This window comes from Phalacrocorax carbo, chromosome 2, assembly GCF_963921805.1.
Source record: "Phalacrocorax carbo chromosome 2, bPhaCar2.1, whole genome shotgun sequence".
Lineage (NCBI taxonomy): Eukaryota > Metazoa > Chordata > Aves > Suliformes > Phalacrocoracidae > Phalacrocorax > Phalacrocorax carbo.
In genome coordinates, this window is record NC_087514.1 from 63,945,395 (window position 1) to 63,965,739 (window position 20,345).

Here is a 20,345-nt window from a genome sequence, read left to right on the forward strand (position 1 = left end):
ACTTTTTCAGATACTACTGTGTACTATTTCAAGGCACGATTATTTTATTTATAATATTAGTCTAATCTAAAACACAAAATAGCTTCTGAACTTTCCAAGACACAATTTCCTTTTAAGTACCTGAAGTGAAAAGGTCATACCAAAGATATTCTGAGTGGATTTAATAAACTGATAATAGGTCTGGGTCTCCAGTCCTTAAGTAGGGCTTGTCTTTGCTTACTTACCCCTAGTTTCCAGAACACAGAAAAGATTACAAATGCTACTTCATCAGATGTTAAACCAATTATCGCTACTTTTCTCTTAAACATAACATCTTTTTCCATTCCCTTTCATTTTGCCTTGTGTTGCTCAGTCTTTTTGACCTCCGAACACAGATGACAGGAGCTATTCCAACTGTATTTTAATATTTTTATGATCTGGATGCTTTTCCTCCACGTCCTAACCTGTCTTTAACAAGGCTGAGAGGTTGCATTAGTCTCAGGAATATAGAAATAGCTAAACTTTTGAGTTTCACATCAAATTTAATACCAAGAGCAGAGAAACAGTATTTTATGTAATGTCAAAAATGAACCATGCCAGTCTGCTTGAATTCAAGGGGCAAGTAGATCATCCCATAAAACCAAAATCAAATAGTCCACAATACATTTAGTATTTCAGTTAACCAACAAGGAGGCTACAATCACACCAACTGTATCATGTTAACAGATATGACTTTTTCCCCCCACAGAATATTAAAACTACAGTACCAGTAGTAAAACAAAAAAGGTCTAGCATGATACTGTCAAAACGATGTATATGCTTGGGTGGTTTTTTGTCTTGAAAGCCAGACACTTTATCCCCAGTAAGGCAGGAACTTATTTTGGAATGTTCTATTTAACATTGGTACAGTCTCACCCTGAGCACTGTGTGCAGTTCTGGGCCCCACATTTAAGAAGGATGTGAAGATCCTTGAACGCGTTCAGAGGAGGGCAACGCAGCTGGTGAAAGGGCTGGAAAGCATGTCCTGTGAGGAGTGGTTAATGACTCTGGGTTTGTCTAGTTTGCTGGAACAGAGGCTGATGGGTGACCTCACAGCTCTCTACAGCTTCCTGAGGAGGGGACGTGGAGAGGGAGGTGCTGATCTCTTCTCCCTGGGATCCAGTGATAGGATGTGTGGCAACAGCTCAAAGCTGCACCAGGAGAGGTTCAGCCTGGACATTAGGAAGCATTTCTTTACTGAGAAGGTGGTCAAACACTGGACAGGTTTCCTAGAGAGGTGGTCAATGCCCCAAGCCTGTCAGTGTTTAAGAAGCATTTGGACAATGCCCTTAATAACAAGCTTTAACTTGGTCAGCCCTGACGTGGTCAGGCAGTTGGACTAGATCGTCATTGTAGGTCCCTTCCAACTGAACTATTCTATTCTTTTCTATTCTAAAACTTAACAATTTCAAAAACTCTTAGAAAAAGACAGTTATCTCCTGCTAACCTACACTGAAAAAGTTTTGCTATCAGTAGGACTTGACCCATTTTCATGAAGCAAAGAACAATACAGTCCCCTCCTCACCCATTAAAAGAGCAAGAGCTGAACACCTTCTTTTGTCTTCTGCCATTTCTCCCAGCGCTGCCATGCTGGGTCTGCCAATCTTGTCTCTGTCTTTCTTTGCTGTTCCCAATGCAGTTTGTCCCAGGAGATTGAGACAAGCTTCAAGTTAGTGGCGCTGGTCTGCAGAGGACTGGGAGACTAAGAGATAAATTTCCCTTTACTCTCTCAGCTAAATCTGCTTCTTAGTCATGTTGCAATGCGTGTGAATCAGCTGTAAATAGAGAATACCTTTACACCCTGGAAAAAAAAACAGGTGATAACCCCTGCTGTTGTGCACATGAATCCCACACTGTCCAACAGCTGGACTTGCACAGAATACCACTATATCAGACATGAGCTATGCTTGGTCAGAGCAAGCTCCATCTTGCCCACCTTTTCCTGCCTCTGATGATTATCAACAGTAAGCACCTACATGTAAAAACTAGGCAAATATGTAGCAACTTTTCCTGAATATTCTCTCAGCCCTTGACTTCAGAAGGAATTTCTGTGGAAATTCAGATTCTGCCCACTTTCTTCTGAAAAAAAGGGGACAAAAGAAACTGAACTGTAACAGTTATTGGTCCCCAGAATTGGTAACTGTGTTGCTGGTGTAACAAAATGTAAAGGTCAATGTACCATCTATAGTGTAGAATCTCTAACCACATTTTTACCATCAGTCATGTAGCTCCTAGGTGTCAATATCTCATGTTCACATAAAACCAGAGACCCACAGAACTGCATACCCATTGTAATAATTGACTGTTTTATTTATAATTTCTTTAATTCAGTGGAGAAAATTGTACTTTTTGGTGCATCTGACCTAGGCTAAACAAATAAAACAATGCATCAAAACATGTTTTCTCCTTATTTTCCCACAAAAACCCACTATTAATAGAAAGCACTCTATAATTAAGAACAGATTAGGTATCTAAATATTTGGTGCAACCTTAAAACTGCAGGTTTCGCAGACAGACATATCCTTCCCCGGTACAAAATTGTGTGCATCTCAGAAACTCAGCTTGAATTTTATACTAAGGTTGCACAAGTAATTAAGTAACATATTTCTTACGAAGGCTACCGCTTCCTATGTATAAATAAAACATTGAGACTTGGTATGCATACCATTATTTGGACATATGTTAAAATTCCTGAATGCAGCTGGCTAATTGCTCTATGATTTTAGATACTACAGTGTCCGTTTTTAATTCTGTCACTTGTCTGCTGTGCCAAAATCACTCACAGGAGCAGAACCTACAATTAAAACTTCTGCAATATGCAAAGAGGGACAGGAATGTGAATAATGTGCATGTAACAGAACTAGACGAGGTCAGCCTTTGGCCTATCTGTTTCCTGAATTCAACTGATCTTCAGCAGGGCTTCGTTGCAATCCTGCCACGACATCTAAATGTATGTGACACAGAATGAGCTCACTCCCTCAGAAACAGAAAAGAAAGGAAGGAATTAATCCACTGCTGTGTTATTAAGCAGTTAAAACTACTATACAAACATGACACTTGTATAAAATCATGAAATCAAGGCAATGGAAATGCAAAAAGCCTGATAGTGTCACTGCCTTGTACTGTAATCATTTCACTGCATGCTTTTATATTTCTTCCTCTGAGACCTCGTCTACTAGAAGCTAAGTAACTCGATAAGTACATCAACCCTCATTAATTTCTACAGTCGCTGCCTTCATAGCTGAAAAAACCACTTCAAATTACTACAGGAGTATAGCTTAAGAGGTGAAAGTCAGAATGCATATTACTTTAAAGAGTAACTTAAGATTTTTAAAATGATCTTGTGAATTGAGGATTCAACATTTTCAAATTATCAAAATTTGCAGCATAACACCTTTATTTTTCTTCCTAGACACAGCTTAATTTTTCCCTCCTGCACCTACCAGATATCAAGAAGCTTCATCCTTTCCTCCTTAAGCATATCAGCTTTCCAGCCACACATTATCCCACACACCAGATTATGTACCCTGCTTCCTTTCTGCATATTTCTTTCAGGGCACTACCACTCCTGAATAGACAATAGAGACAGTCTGCGAAGGCAGGCAGGCCAGAATCCTTATGTGCTTCGTGTTTACCCACGGCAATTATAACTTTGCTCTTGGAAGAAGCTGGAGGGCAATGTTTATCATCATTATTGAGAGAAGCCCATAGGTTCAGATCCATTGAAAATGCTGGAAGAACACAGCCATTTTTGGAAAGTTAAAGTTACAGTTCCTTCAAAGATGATGAATGAATGTCTCAGTTTGTGCTTAAGAAGGTGTCAGTTGCAGAAAATGGTACTGTCTCCTTAATATTTTTTTGACAATATAAGCACGTGAGAACATGTCACAATTCACTCCCCTAACAACATTAAAACACATACCTTGAGGCTGATTTGTTCTGCTCATTCCAGACTCTTTCTTGAAGATGCCTCTTTTTCTTCAATGACTGCATGCCTAGTTGAGATAGCAGCAAAACTTACACAAGGAAAATGTGACTGAAACACACATCCCTAAGTACGGCACTGGCCCTGGTCAGTCACAAAGTCTGGAGGAGAAAATATCCCCAAGTTGGTGACACTCCAGATATGCAATTAATTGCCTACTGAAAGGGAGGACCAGCACCAATATGTCTCTGAGTCAATTGGTGATGAACAAGCACAACATAAGCGTGAATATGAGAAAACCCTTAAGAGAACTTGAAATAAAGTACTTCAGGTTCTTTCTCTTTTGCCATTCTTCACCCTGAAAATAATGCACCCTTCAAGCCCTAAATTATAGAGCATATAAAAATATACCACCTATGAAATGCTGACCATATAAAAAATTAACATCTTCCAAAATATATCTCTAGTGTTGATGTTCATATTTCTAGCACTAATGTTCATATAATGAACACCTTAAAAAGGGAATAAACTTCAATAAAACAAAGACTATCATATATACTTCCTGGTTAGAAGCAGGATAGGAATCACAGAATCACAGGTTGGAAGGGACCTCAGAGATCATCTAATACAACAAAAAGTCACTGATGGGGATAGTTGCTGTGGATCAACAATAAGAACTACGGAAGTTAATGCTTATGAAAATGAGATCTCAACATCAGCAGTTCAACAGTTCAGTACCTAAACATTAATGCTAGAAATACTGTTTTGGAATAAATTGTTCGGTTTCTTTTTGGATTATCACCATCACTTCATTACATGAGCAGAAAAGCAGATGGTAATACCCCTCAAGAGATCAGCTGTTTTCTTGCTGAAAAAGATTTAAAATAGCAGAAAAGAGATCAACATTAAGAACTGTATGTGCCAAAAGCTAACTTCTAGTACTGTATGATTACCACTCTTCAGTAAGCTTAGAAGAGAAAATTTCCATTGTCAAATATTTTTTATGTCAACCATTACCACTTTTGGAGGTGATAATTAGTCAGCTAACACTCCATGAGGAACATAAACTGAAAACATAACATGTCCTTTTCTAAATAAAATAAGAAGAATAATTACTCTTCCATTGCTGCAACATCCCAAAGACAATAAAAGGAAACAGGTCTGAAAGTTGAGATAAAACAGGATAAACACAAGGCATCCTTCAGCAGCAATCTTCTCATTTTAAGTTCTAACTTCCACTAAAGGTTGAACTCCTTCTGACAAATTCAGTTCTACTCATATTCTCCTATTAGGCTCCTTCCTGAACAGATTCAACAAATTATTTTGCATAAGAATGCCTGCAGATTATCTCATAACCAACTTCTCAGAATTTAATCAGCAAGAATTTAGTCATATACTTACTGATTTGCCATGATAGAAGTTAGCTTTTTTCATTAGATCCTATTATGTTTATTATACTTATTGCACCTACAAAACCCACTAAAATCAGTTTAAATCTCCTTACTCTTAAAACTGAACTCTCTGCTAAGCCTATTTCAGAGATAATAATTTGCTAGATTTATAGTGAGTGCGTTCTAAATTGATTAATTGGAGTGTCTTGAGAATAAAGGTTGCAAGACCTATTCTGATTAAAGCATCAATTTTAGCAATTTATGGAATTTTTTCTGAAACAAACTCCTTTGGAGCTGAGGTTGCTTATTGTTTGGCCTCAGTTCCATAACCTGGAGAAGGAGGGGGTACAGTATCAGTTAGTTATCCTTATATTTGTTTTTAGAAATTATTATCCTTATATTTGTCTTTAGAAATTATTAAAACTGCTACAATTTTTGGTGATATTCTAAGTTTTCTTAAGAAGTGTAGAAAATAACACATTTCACAGCAATATCAGACAGTATATGCCAAAAAAAAAAAAAAAAGGATGTTTTAAAGGGGGGAGTTTAAAAGGCTTTTTAAGAAAGAGATGCCCAAACTACATGGGAGCTGTTAAAAAGCAGTACTTTTCCCAGTTTGGGAAACACAATGGCTTTTTTTGTTATTGTTTTAGAGTGGCAGCTAAACAGACATGATGACACGTGTCCATGAGAGGAGTTGTTTGGCAGGGGGCAGATCAGAAGAGGAATGATACTAGATATGATAGTACTCTGAAGAGGATTATCTTCCCAGGATTGCTGTGGTGCCTCGCTTTGCCAGGCACTTAACTCTGCAAGGGGCCAGGGGTTTTGGAGACTGATTCAGCAGAATATCCTAATAGCAAATATATCCTTAAATATATCTACACAAAATGCCCTAGTGTAATATTACACACACCTTTAAACCAGCTCAATCTCCAGGAGCCGTCTGTCTACAAAAATAATATTGTTGCACATAACCTCAGTCAGAAAAGCACCAGACTACAAGCTTATGACACCTGCCCCCATAATCAGAGATACAATCTGCAGGACAAATTAGCCTGAATTGTTTGCCACACTTCCACTGATAATACTACTACCATGAGATTAAATATTTCTACACTATACTCCAGTTTCCACTACAAGCAACACAAGAGGCAATATGCCTCATCAGGTCAACTAGTCAGGAAAAAAAACCCACAGAGCAACCCCCAAACTAGAGAGATTCTCAAGTGTGCAAACCAAGACTTTGCCTGGTCTATATCCTTAGATCATTAAGCCATAACAACACTCATATTCCAGTGTAAGGAGGACTGTAGGCACATTAGCTGTGCCCCTGGGCACTTCATTATCACTGACCTTTAAAATTCATCAAACTTCATCAGCAATAACTCAACAAAGAATGAAGGCACCAGTGCAGATGCCCTGAATGCTGACAATGTAAAGTGTTGACAGCATACACAAACTCCAAAAAAAAAGCAAAACATTTTGTGTTTTCTGTGTGAACAGCCACATAACAAAGGCACTCCTGTAACTGACCTTGGCTCAGTATTTCATTGGATAGAAGGCTGCTTCTTTCATTCAAAAACCAAAATCCTTAGTATCCATTGCTGACATTTCATCTGCCACTATATAAGACCATCCTGTGTAAATTAGAGGATATATGTTCACATACAAATAGAGAGACAAAAGATTAATTCATTGCATTTAAAGGTGTCAGACAGGGCCAGGCTAGTAAGTCGGGTATCTGTAATTAGGGAACTGAAGCTTACATGTTCTTGCAGAATAGGCAGAACTGGAAAACAATTTTAATGTTTCTTTTTCTTTCCTTCATCTTCTGTCCTGAACAAACAAATAAAGTCCCTTAATTCCTCCCCACATACTTCACTGAGGGATGGATGAAATGGATCAAACCAAATATAGAGAAAATCTTAAAAAAATACATCACCTTGACCAGGGATGATGCAAGCAAGAGACTACAGTATGAGACACTGGTAACAGGATCCTGGGACAGGTTCACTCTTAAAGCTTACCAAAAGACATTCAGGGTCTTCACCTTTTGTTGATAACTGAATGATTTCTTCTCACATAAACAGGCATTGAATCTGTCTAATGTTTATTACATTTATCTCTCCCCAGTTCTTCAGTAACCACCATTCTAACTCTAAAAGAGAGGGCTTTTGAGATGATAACTTGAGCAGTTCTTCTGTTGGCTGAAGACATAATACACCAAGCACTTACACAAGAATCTGCTGTTGGAATATCTAAACCTGAGTACCTGAGTCTAAGAGCAGCAAAATTGCTTAGCTTTAGCCATATTGCCAAATTCAGTCGGTACCAAAGATATGGTGACAGGCATTCCCTATTACTATATCATCAATACAACCCTTCAAAATTATCTTTCCATCCACTGAACCAGTTAGTTCTGAGAAACAGCAAAGACAAGGAACAGTTTATAATCTATCATTTACATTATCCTCTTTTATTGATCATAAGCTTAAATGTATCCCTATCGCAGGAATTATTTAAAACTCACTGAATTTCTCAGTACTGTACCTTCTTCCCTAATGAAAAATGTCCTTTAATTGTGCAAGCCTGTAAGGCCTGACTGACTTTGGCACTAGAGCTATGTTTGACTATCCTCATAGTACCTCTCTGCTTTATTCTAGAGGTGTAATTCCATGTAATGTGGACATATAAGATCTTGGTATCTGTTTGAAAAGTCAGCTTGGGTTTCACAAAGCTAGCAAAATTCACCGAGGCCTTAGTCAAAATGGTTCCCACAGACCACAGTGCTCCACAGCACTACTGGTACCGAATTATCTCATTTAAAGCCAACCAAGGTACACCTAATATGAGCTCCAGCCACACCCTGGAACCTGACCAGTGATGGGTTATTTATCCTCAGAATAATGTGCAGGAGTGTCTCTATTTTGTTTCCTATTACATTAACTTCTATACACCATAGTTTCAGCCAGGAAGCATTTTGAACAAAGAACATAAAATAACATTTGAATATTCCTTCATATGCTCTCTGAAGGATAGACTTTACACCAAGTATTAAAGAGGAGTTTCTATCAAGATCTTTCAAGCAGTATTCTATTTCAAGTATGAGAAAGATCTAGGAAGATAATGGCAGTACGTCTCAAATAATGCAAAGTATTACCATTTTATTTTGTTAGATTAACACATGCAACAATTTCTAACATCAAGCTGCTCAACACATACTACACAGGTTCCATTACTGTTGTTTACGCTCAGTCAATATTTTAAAAAAACCAAGTCCACATTTTACAGGTCTGCACAGGGCTAAGTAAGAAAATAGAAAGATAGAGTTTATGAACCAGATTTTTAAAAGAGCTTGTGCCAGCTTTACTCACCTTCCAATGTCAATGATAGTAGACAACACAGCCAACACAGGCCTATGTTTTTCAGAATCATATTCTATCCTTTTATGCTTTTTCTAGAGTACAGCTCATAAGAACCTCTACTAATAAACAATAGCTTGGAGCTGAATTGGCCTCCAGTAAAAACAGTGATCTGAATACTGTGGACACACAGTATGTTAAAAATCTGTTTTTATTTATTTTCACTTAAGAAACATGCTATATTTTAGAAGACTTCTCTACACTTCACAATATTTTAAAAACACAAGATCACAGAGAAGAAAGAAAATCCTCTTGGGCAACCTCACACTGGTGTGCTAATAGTGAGCATAGCTATTCCTAGTCAGCAACAAGCTTGGAAACAAGGTGACATGCTCCACTTTAGGTAGAACTGAGGCATTAATTGGAACAAACTATCACTTTGCTTGAGAAAAATCATAGGTTATAGTTGCATTACTATTTTGAATCACCAGTCAGACCCACCCTAATGAAAAGGGTGAGTTTTAGGCCCTGATTGATTTCTGGGTGCTATGCTGAAAAGAAAGTATAGGAGCACAGTCCACCCACAGTGCACTTAAAGTAATTCAGAGCTGACAGGCAATAAAAGAAATATTGTTCCTCTTCTCATTTAGAAGAACAAGAATAGCTACATGCAATTTTATTTTTGAATTTGATAAGTGAAAAATGACTCATTTTATTAGACAAAGACCATTTAAAATGTTAAAAAAGCCTGCTGCTATAATTTGCATATTTTGAAAAAGAAATTGGTTCATCACAGAACATTTAAATATAGTATTATAAGATATGTGAAAGCCTGTAGATATAACAAATGGTTTACACCATATTGCTTTTCAGTTTTGTGTTACATTAATGGTCATAAAAAGTACACAATAAAAATCTTATGTAGCTGTTCATGTGTCATTTGATGTTTTGGACTATCAAGATAGGCATGATTGGAAGACAAAATCAAATTGCTCTGCTGACAGACAGTAATAAAACAAAAAGAAATGGACTAAAAGGGAGAACCTGTTTTGAATCGTATGCCTCTTCCCTGCATTTACAAATGGATGTGTCCATCAAAACTGCAACGGCAAATCATCACACGTGTCTCACAAAGTATATAACAAACTGGCCTTGTAGCTCTGTTGCATTGCTAGTTCTGTGCCCCAAATCAGGCAGGTAATGAATATTTTACAGGTTGAGAGGTTGTCCTCAAATGCACATACCATTACCTCTCTCATACACACTTTAATTAATATATGTTGGTATAGCTGATAATCATCTTTCCTCCCCCTATCCTTTTCCCATCTGGGCCATCAAGACAGAGTGAGTGGCGTGGAGGCAAGATATGCTTACACACCCAAGCAGGAAACATTTCAGTCAGGCTGCCTGGATAGATGTTAATATAGATGTAAAGTAAAATCTCAAGATAGGTTTAAAAAAATCATGTTGACACCATTAGAAACTCACTATAGAATTACCACTTTCCTATGTATAGTCAAAGCTTAAATATCCTCTATTTTGCCAGTTGCTTAGTTTTGAAAGCTTAATTTAAGAGGGATAGTGGGGGAAAAAAAAACCTCTAGGAGTCAGAGTAGGAGTCAGAAAAGATGATTTAGTATTTAAGTCACTGAGCTGGAATTCAGGACACACAGTTCAACCAAGTTCACTGCAGACATTTTTGTGTAATTTTAAAACCATCTAATTGAATCTCTCCATAAATCTCTTTTGTCTACAGTTTATTTAGGCTATAAACTCTGTGGGGAAAGAAGCGGGTTTTCTATGTGTGTGAATGTTGCACCTAGCTCACTGTGCCTTGCGATGGCCACTTACAGCTGAAAAATTAATAATGAGGTCGTGCAACCTTTGTGCTTCCCCCGCCACTCACACCTGAGAGGAGGACGGATGAGCCCCCAAAAAACATCTGCAAAGCAAATCGATTATCCTTCCCCCCAAACCTTCCTTCCTTCAGACACCCACAAATAAACTCAACTGCAGCTAGAAGTGGTGTGCTCAGAAACCAGTGCTACGCCAGCCAGCATCATCTGGCGTTTTGTTTTACTCTCCCCATTTTCCCTGTGGATATTGTCTCTCTGTCCCATGTTTTTACACCATCTAACAACAGAGTCCTGATCCATGACTCGGGATTATGGCACTCCTGTTTTAGCAAAAAACCCCACTTCCAACACACTACCCTGAGGTCTCCTGGGGATCCCCTGCTCCTCCCAGCCCCTAGGGAGCCCCCAGCCTCTGAGGCACCCTGACAGTGATTTTGATGCACCATTTTTACTCATTTGAAAAATAACAGTACCGTGGAATCCTGCGTAAACCACAGAGCTTTTATAAATTTTTATTTTATAGTAAAATAATTTTACATTTTTCTATAAAATTGGTGATAATAAGCACTGCAACCAGAGGTCTTAGGCTACAAACTATTTCATAGCTTTATTTCTCTGAATTTTTCTTGGTCTGTGGTCTCTTTAATTCTATCAAGTCCCTCAGTGAAACTTAGCTAAAAGTACACTTCTTATCAGGGTATAGGAAGGAGAGGGGGAATTGTAATCAAAGGTGTTACAACAGTTTTGCATTTCTTTTAATTTTATATTTCTTTTTAAGTGAAAATCATTTCAATGCTATTTAACCTAGCTGACAAAAAGTTAAAATCAGTGCAAAAGCAGAAGCAGAGAAAATAAGCACATCTAGAAATGAGAAAAGGTGAATTTGCAAGAAAAAAACTTATGAAAAAGGTCTAGAATGAAATGGATTCATTTTTTGAAGGAAGCTTACTTCCCCTTTTTCACATTTTGAATCATTATCGTGTAATGAATCATTTTCACAGAACATTAATATCTCACATGGCTTTTTTACTTGTTAGGTGATGCAGCATTATAAGCTTTTCATTATGGAAAAAGGAAATTAGTGTTACTAACTTTATAATGCAAAGTTCTTTACTCGGTAAATGAACTTGTCACAAATGTTAATAATTTTTTTATTTTTTTTTTTAATTTGGAAAAGCTCTATATATTATACCAGGCCAATTGCCCACATGTTTGTAAAAGTGTATGAAGGAAAGGGCAAAACTGCAACACCGATAACCAATCCAGCATTTCCTGATGAGATCTTGCTGATCTCAGTAATTTTGGGAACATGCTTGACCCATCTAAGAAGTTGGAGAATAGCTAATGAATCAATGTGAGGTCCAATTTTCAAATGGGCACAGAGTGAAATGTCACATGTGATCTCTTCATCTGCTTCACAGCATATAAAAGGTGCAAGTTTGTACACTGACATATAGAGTGAGGTGGAGTTCTGTATCTACCATATGCACAATAACCAACATGTTAAGGGTTCTGTGCAGAAAAATTATCTCCTTATGACATTTACATAAAGTGCAGCAGATCTGAAAATTGTCACATCCAAATTTGGAGCACAAACATTTGGTGGTTTAGGTTCTGTCAGTACAATTTCCATTTTAAAGGTTGGAAATGGAGAGAGAGGTTGTGATTGGCACCAATTATTTGAGTAGTATAACACGTAAACCTGATTTTTAATTCCAGTTCAGTAGATGATAAAAAACTTGCTTTGAAACATCATGCAAGGATTGCAGGTGGTCAGCAGATAATGAAAGATCCTGTTTACAGTAGCTAAAATATTTTAATTCTGAGGAAGTGATCATTACCTAGAGTTGAGAAGCAGTGTAGTCCTATACTTTTTGTGATAGTCCAGAGAACAACCTTATGATGTTAGAGATTCAGTTTTGCATTAGAGCAGCCCAAGAAGAAAATTGTGCTTTGAGTTACACCAAGAAGATATTTCAGTGGATGTTTCCAGCTGCTCAATGTCAGTCTAGCTATCAAAGCTCCTTTTTCCTCTCTTTCACATCAGCAAGCTCTGATTTAGGGGGAAAGACTGAAAGGTTGGGGGGGGGGGGGGGCGGGGAAAAGCACTGCAGAGCAAAGCTTAGAGAAACCCTGCAAGTTGTTCTGGAAATGTACAGCCATCTTCCATGCAGCCTTGTTCTGGGTATTTGAATGTTGTCAAGGACAGCTCCAGGCACAGATGAAGTCACTAGCTGCCTAAGGCAGGACACTGCAGAAGGCAGCAAGAGAGCCATGAGTACTCTGTCCAGTCAGTCTGTGCCAGTTCACCAACATGCCAAGCTTGTTATTACAGTCATTGTCAAATAGAGAGGCAGAAGGTCTGTCTTTTTGGGGGGGGGGGGGGGAAAAGTGTGTGTGCATGTGCGTGTATATATATATGTATTTCCACTTCTTCCTTCTCATTCTTCACCTTAACAATAGATTTATGTCAAAGGAAAAAGTAGAAAGACAAAATATGTGCTATTCACAGTTAAATACAGAAAAGCTTACAAATTACCAGATCCAGTTTTGGATATCCAAAATAGAGTCCCAAACCATTATCAGCACTTATCATTTAGGAAGATGTTAAAATATCTGACTTGATAATTAAAAATGGAATTTATATGTATATGTCCAAGATACAGGGCATACATACTTTTTTTTTTTTTTTTAGTATGGGCAAGATGCTTTTGAACCTCTAAGTTCTGTGGAAATTTCTCCATCAAATGGCATTTCATTTTGGATTAAACCTACCTTTACTAAATCAAGTTCTATTAAGCATAAATTGTTCACTACTGACCCAATTATGTAACTTGTGTGTGTACTTACCTGCCCACATGCACTTTGGCAAATGCTATAATTACCCCGATGAATCACAAATAGAATTTTCATTTTACCTCGCAAGTACCAGAAAGCAGAGGCTAGAACATGACTTGATTATATAAATGCTACCTTATTTCCAGGAATGACGACAGAGCTGGTAAAAGGTATTGTTAAATATAGCTCTAAATGAGCCACCCTGTTCAGCAGATAGAGAGAAAACAAAAATCAGAATAATATAGAGAGAAAATAACAAAGGAGGAAAGACCTGAAAAAAAATCACCACAGACTGATGTAAAAGCTGGAAGACAAAAAAAAACCAATAAGCTGAAATTAAAAGCCTTCATAGGAAGGACGTTGAAGTGGGAAGACAGAAAACATATTACATAATGTAATACTCAAAAGGCAGGAAACACACAGCTGTGATTCTTCTCCACTTTTCTAATGTACTTAAAGCCACTCATTTCCACACAGACTATACGTATGAAGCCACTGAAAAGTGCCAGCTACTTCTCCCAGTGTTCACTGTAATTTGCACTCAGCTGAATACCTCCAGGTCCTTTTTCTGAAGGGCGCTTATTTCAAATGCACTGTGACAGGAGGATACAACCTTTTTTCTTACAGATATGTAATGCCACGGTGAAGTCCAGCTGTGTTCTGTCTTCTGACAACTCTTCAGATCATGGAAACCAGAAGGTGAGAAGGACATGAGAACATCTGCAAAGCTATTAAGAGAACTAGATGAGAGTGTCCTTGAGTTCTGCACTGTAGGACCCAAGAGATAACACCAGCATTGGTTTGTTTTGGCTTTCCTTTTTCGGAAGAAATGTTAGCAAATACTTCCTATATTTGCTTAGAAATTGATTGTGGAACTCCCAGCTACTGTAGCTACATTTCCATAGAATGGCATCATGATTTATGAAGGCATCTTTACTTAGAAAAATGTTTAAGCAAATACTTCATGGGAATTTTCTTGGGAGGTAAACGTGTGCCTTCTGAAACAGCTACTGAAAATCACGATAACTTCTAATCCACCTGAGGGTTATTAGGTTACCAATCAAAATTTTTTTTAATTATTTAAATTCACACCTTCTAATTATAAACTTTAAAAATATCTAGAAAAATAACATATATTTTGATACAGTTATGTTCTGATGCATGGGACTGAATTTGAGGTTCTCTTTCTCTGTTCTTAAATGTTGATTCTCTCTTTTTAAATCTTAATTAGAAATTATTAGGGGGTGGGAGAGTTTGTTTGTTTGTTTAATTTCTTTATATTTTTAGGGGAAGAAGGTACTATTTTTCCTGGTTAAAAAAATCCTAGTCTGGCTTTGATAAGAACACACAAGAACAAATGCAGAACCAGTTTCTAAAATTTAAAAAGACTGGAGTAGCAGCTAACATGGCTTTTTTAAAAACAAAACTTGTTAAACCCACCTAAATGCCTTTATGGCAGGGTAACAGGCCTTACAAACAGAGGAGATGCTGTAGGTGTTATACAGCTCAATGTCTGGCACTGTTTCATGTGACATTTTCAAAGCAAGCTAGAGCAAATAAGTCTAGCTGAAATTGCTGTTATGTGGATGCAAAAGAAAAAAAAAATGCTTACAGAGTATCAGTGGTTCACAGTAAAATTGTGATGAAGGATGTGCTAGGTTACAGTGGTCTCTCCAGGATCTGGTACTATTCAGTACTGTCAGCAGACTATGGTAAAAGTAATAGGCTTATGAGATTGGAAGAAGATAGGAAGCTGGGACAGGCTGCAAATACGCTGAGGGAAAGATTATAACTCCAAACAAATTAGAAAAATGACCTAAAAAAGGAAGAAAACAAAAATCATTAGATACATGCTTATAGGAATAATCCAACTTGCACAAACAGAGAATGGCAAAACTGACCTTAAAATTCAGTCCACAGTGAATCATGACCTTGAATATAGTCAACCTAGTGCTGTAAAATACCTGCAAAGCACCATGCAGAATGCATAAGCAGGAGCATAACAAGTAACGCATCTTCTTCAGTCCATACTCTTAATTCTTCAGTTGTAAGATCTTGCCCAGTTTGGGGATCCACAGTTCAGGAAGGGCACGATCAACTGCAAACAATCCAGAGAATGATCCGAGATCTTGGAAACCTATTCTATGAGAAAAGGCTACTAGAAAGGCTGAAGAGAAGTATGATAACTGTCCTCAAATGCATAAATGGGTGTTACAAAGAGGAAAGAAATTTTGCAGCAGTAATGGGGTGAAATTGCAGCAAGAAATAACTAAATTAGATATTTAGGGCATCTTTCTAGTGGTGAAGAAGGTGGAACACAAAAACATATCCCCTACGGAGATGTCTCCCATCACTGGGGACCTTTGAGGATAACAAACACCTGTCAAAAGTTTTATTTATTTATATGTGCTTGTCCCACCATGAAATGAGATTACCTAGGTGATCTCTGAAAGGCCCATCAGATTTTGTTTTTGTTGGTTTCTTTAAATCTACAACTTTTTTTCAAAAGGGAAGAAAGGGAAGAACGTGAAGGAAACAGAATTTTTATTCTTTATATAGTTAATAATTTTCACTATTCATGTAAAGATTAAAGTTATAAAAAATTATTACAAAATATTTACTTGTTCATTACCACTACTGCAAAATTTCATATCCTTGTAAGGCTAATCATGGTTCCATTTTGTACCTCAGGAAACATGATTTCCCCTCCTTCTCCCCTATAGAAGAGACAGGAGGGGCTTGTATCTTAGTTTTGTAAGAGGTAGCCATGCCCTTCAGCGATGATCATCACCTGCATCTTGGAAGCAACTCACTGTCTTCACTTCCTTTCTTCATTATTTGCCCAAACCTCTTTATGCTCCAAATATATTCTACCTACCATGGACATAAACATGGATTTATATATTTAAAAGCTCTAGATTATTCTTGCTTTGCAGAGTTCTTCAAAGTAATAGTAGAAATATTCCCTGTTTTCATATAGAGTAGACATTTTCCACGTTTGACTAATAACACCAACTGACCATTTCAACTCAGTAAAGGAAACATACGAAGCAGATCCATTTTTAATTTTTTCCTCAAGACACTCTAAAGTATTTAAATCACAACTAGCTCCAAGTCTGAATTCTCAAATATCCCACATCTAAGGGCTGATTAAGACATCAAACCTAAGTATTGCTAGCAAAATCTTACATGTACTGAGCCATTTAAGGAGTTGTGTCCACTCTAATGGGCACAAAGCTTTGCTACTTTGTGATGCTTTTAAAGCCTGGATCATAACATCATCTTGCTCTGCAGAGGTATGTTTTGCACAATGAAAACAGCATTATTTCCAGACAAAAATATCTACAACTCTCACTAACCTTTTGAATTACACCTAAATGGCAGATACACTACTTAAATATATACATTTATTCTTAAAGCTGGTAACTGTCATTACGGAAAGGCTTGATTGCTAGCAACACAGCTGTCACCTCTTACACGTCTGCATTAGTAAGTGCAAGCTACTTATTCCTGCAGAACACCCCTTGAACACAGTATTAATAACACTGCCTCTAACATTTGCAAGTATTCAGCCTATGGAAGTAAACGGACGGCATATGAAAAGTGTAGAATCCATTCTAAATAAAGAGGTACATAATTACATATTTCCTACACGCATTTTGGCTGTGATACACTGCCAGAGCAGGACACCCCCTCTAGTCAGTACAGGCAAGGACAGAGTTCAATCTTTTTCATTGTATTGGACACTCAGGGAGAAATTCAAAGAAATGAGGCTTTTGAAAAAAACTCCAGCTTCTTTCAATGATGCACTTTTGGATTATGCAATCTGGAGGTGAAAAATTTATGTTCCTAAATTAATGATTTTACGCACTATTTCAAATGGAATCCAGGACCATACTGACTTTTCCCCTATGAATGTGGTGTAGGTAAAATAGGCAAACTGGTATGAACAACTCTATATTACCACAATACTTTATTCTATACAAACAAAATAATTTAAGCCTTAATTGCAATATAAACCTGTCAAAGTCTCTACCCACTAGCAATGATCTACCTTAAAATCAATTATGCACTTTCATATCCAGGCCCAGACTTGTTCAAGAAAAGACATAGCCTACTTTGGAAAACACATATTATTATGTTTGCATATTCTAAGATATTTCCACAGGTATATAAAATTTTACTCCTTTTTTACCTTTCTCAAAGTGTCTCCTAAAACCTGTTATGTTCTACACTGGGATTTTTCCCATCCTACTCTTTCATTATATATTCTTCATTTGTAGTAAGGTCACATTTCCGTAAAGAAAAGAGTTTTGATGGTACGCGTCAGAAAAATCCAACACTTCCTAAATGCAACACAGACCTAAAACCCAACAGTAGTTTGCACTTTATGAAGAGGAGAAAAGCAATTTTTATGCTTGATTAAAAGTATTTATCCACAAACAGTAACAGCAAAAATCAGCTAAATATTAAAAGAAATGTAGTTTAATCCGATTTCTATTCATCAGTGAGAACAATACATATAAAAATGAAAATCTGAAATTCAGATTCTAATTACACTTAAAATACAGCCAAACATTCTATTTTTCTTTCAAAATCTGGAGAGTTTTTCCTTAGAGTCAAAACCAATGAAATATTTTGTCATCATCTGATATTAATTAATGGCTTTGTATTGACCTCAGTGCACACAGATGTTTTGCAAGGTGCATTCTGTTAAAAGCTACTGATAGTCTAAACACTTCACAGTAACTAGCTCTGTCTTCCTCCTCCTTGCATTTCTCATGCCCTGAGCTAATTAAAACTAGGAATGATTCTAGCAATTTAGTGAAAAAGGCAATAATCTTCACCTTTACTGAAATTGTTTTGACTTGGTACAACACTTATATTTTCCAAGCTAATCTGTAAACTAAACAACAAAGAGCACTAGATGTAAAGAAGGTTAAAATGTGAAATCCAGAGCAAAGACAATCAATGAAGATGCAATCGTTCATGGGAACGCAGAGTAGCTGTGGGAAGTCAAGAAGAGCTTATTAATTAGGCGGTGCTATTAACTTAACAGCCCAGAAAAAGCAATGTTTTGCTGAATCAAGACATTACTTTATTGCTAATATGTAAGCAGACATATGAACGGGCAGAGAGCATCATGTCCTTCCTGGCACTCAGAAGAATATTCCTGTTTGCCTACAACCCCAGCAACAGCCCCCACCCTATACCTAGACTGTTGTATATGGGCATGCACAGCCATATATTTTGAGAAAATAAGTTTATGTTTCATAAAGTCAAGAGGTTAACACTCAATCTCATGTTCTGTGTCTGTGACAAGTTAAAAAGCTTCAGTGAGTTTAAGCTGATGGACTTTTAGAGCAAACCAAGAAGTGCACAAGACCCTCCAGCAGTCAATATCCTCACATCCCTAACATTACCTGAAGAACTGGGTCTTCCACCACATGCTGTCATAAATGGTGAAGATTTGTGATACACAACAGCCCCAGAAAAAGTAGCTGGGCTCCACTTTAGTGGGAACAGAATAATCAGAATCTGAGTACAGTTATCTGCTGCTTTATATCGATTAAAGCTATCAAATTTGACATGCTTTTATAACCCTTCGAATTTCCAGTCCCTAAAGTCTCTGTTGCTGTCCCACACCAACTGGAATTCACTGGTACCAAGTACTCACTGTTGTGGAGATGCAGAAACAGTTTGATAGCCACACCTGAGATAAATCTGGAAGAGAAGGGCTTGTATAACCCTGTAGAGATCCTACCAAGGCCACCGACAGCTGTAATCTCACGCCTCTGTCTGTGACCATCTTCCCCACCTTTCTGCCAGTTACAGATCTTGTGGCACAGCTTATGGAGTGAAAGGAATGCAAGCCTTTCAATACAAAGTTTAGCACCTTGCTTAAGGCTACTTTTACCAGCAGCATTGACTCACTACTGGTCTTTACCTGGGAGCAGCTGAGGTACAAATATGTTTTGGATTTTTGACTTTGCAGCGATAGCACTAGCTTCAAGCAGGAAGATGGTAACCATCCATTGGTAAGGACCACCGTAGCTGTTTCCTAAGGGATGGCAAGCAGAATCCTAACTGAACTTCCAGCCTAAATCAAGCCTACTAAAGTAAAACTGCCAGGAACATGGCTATCCTTGAAGCCAGCTGACAAGGATCAGTCTGCATTTATGATGGTAGAACCTTTTAGCCTCTGACCCAAACTGGCTACATGCTAAGACCTGTCAGGAGTGGGCCCTGACACATTTTTAACTCCATTTATGCCCAGGTACTATTTCACAGTGATTCACTCCAGTGCCTGGCAACCTTCCTAGGGAACAAATTAAAAGTACAGGTGTAGATACAGAAACCTTTTTGGCATTGTCAAAATCCAGCTTATGGATGCATGAGTTGGTGTTCAGACTAGGCGGGGAATGACATTTTCTTTTCCTCACACCATTAAGTTGTTAAGGTGCAAGAGATTTCTGCCAGTTCCTTATGTAATAATGTATCATAACATGCTATCTTTTTGGACAGGATCTTTGAATGTATCATAAGATCATACCTTTCTGGTTCTTTTCATTCTTAAACTTGTAAGATCAAACATCGGAGCCATAAAATAACATCAAATTTTCATTCATCATCTCAAAATGGCAAATCTTTGTTTACTCTTAAGACTGACACTTCAAAATGTCAGACTTTCTTTACATACACTTTTTTCCACAGCACAAGTTTATTTATAATTTTAAGTATACTTGGATGAAGTGGTATCATATATAACAAACAAGTCAGATAAACCAAAAACAGGTCAAAGGGCTAATACTATTTTCCATTCAGTGGAGCTATGGCAGAACATAGCCACCTGGCATCACAGAACTCTTCCAGGAATCTAATCAAAGAAGAGCTGAAAACACCACAAACACAGGCTACTCAAAAATAAGAGGTACTGGAAATTTCCAGAGAG